The sequence below is a fragment of the Octodon degus genome, unplaced genomic scaffold (assembly GCF_000260255.1).
Source record: "Octodon degus isolate 3935 unplaced genomic scaffold, OctDeg1.0 scaffold00162, whole genome shotgun sequence".
Taxonomy (NCBI): Eukaryota; Metazoa; Chordata; class Mammalia; order Rodentia; family Octodontidae; genus Octodon; species Octodon degus.
Genome location: NW_004524738.1, coordinates 4988459 through 4989862, shown reverse-complemented (window position 1 = coordinate 4989862; position 1404 = coordinate 4988459).

The window sequence follows — 1404 nt, the reverse complement described above, 5'->3', positions numbered from 1 at the left end:
TTAGGGTTTATAAGCTTTGAGCAAACTCATAATGAATGCCACTCCTCTAGAGATAGTTACCTTAGACCAAAGATTTACATACCTATTATCCTGTGATTTTGTCCATGTTCTTTGTTTCTTCTAAATTTTATACAGTTAGTTAATAGAAATATGGAGCAAAAATGACCTCTTTATACTTAGTTCAATTTTTCTGTTATACTTTTGTCATTAGAATAAGGACATCAAAGTGTTATTGATTTGCTAAACTACTTACGCATGCATCTCAGAGCTCCTGAGAGGATTTTAGCATCACTGACACGAGAAGCTGGGCTGGTCTGAAGCATGGTCAATTTGCTTATGGGATTGAATTGATTGTGCAATGATCTATTCAATTGCTCACTCACTGACCTACAGCGACCAACCCGGTTAGTCATGTGGACACGCTTGCTGCTCTCACTCATCACTATAAGCGAATCTGGTTTCTATTTCAATAGTCATAAATGAAGCGTTCAGTGAAAAAGACTAAAAGTCAAAAGCTGTAGCTAGGATTGCAAGTACAATCGCCAAATAAATGTGCTGTAAGAGTACTAATTAATGTTCTCAGAATGGAACAACCCTAACAACATTTATGAAATGGTATTTTTCCCTTTAATGGCACATACCCATCCTTTAGATAAATGCTGGCAGAAAAAAATAATTTCTCCAATACATTTTGCTGTAAAATAGCTAATTATTTTTCCACTTTGTCTGTATTCAAAGTTGATTTAATTTTGTAACAATATGTTGTATCTCAACTTGGACAAACTTAAACCCCTGGATCTTGGATAATTTATTCTAAAATGGACAAAATAGTCATGCTGATTAAGTTAATAAAATGACCTTTTAATGGTGGTATTTAAAGCAAAATTATAATGTACAAACAAAAAAAAATTAGTCACAATACATTTAACTTGGCCAAAGAAAGACTCTAAAATTGTCTGTAATGTATTAAATTTTTTCAAGTATTTATAACTTCACAGCAGGTTATCTTTGAGTAAATCGTTGCAAATCTTATTAAAATATGCTTAAATTTGACCTAATTGTGTGATTTGAGATCATTTAACTTCAAATTCAGAGAATCATATCTATAATATATTTTATTTTCCTTTTCCATTTCACATTTGGTTTGCTCAAAAACAAAACACAATAATACAATGGAAATAATTACAGACAATGTAATATATGCACTTGAATTTTTGTGTTATCACTTGACATCTAGTATATATATATATATATATATATATATATATATGATATTGCTATCCCAGAATGCTTACCATTCACATGAAAATACTCAGAACCTCAAATCCAATCAAAAACACTCCATTATAAATGTTAACATTGGCAAATAATTTTATCTCCTTTTTCTTCTGTGACCATCTGAAA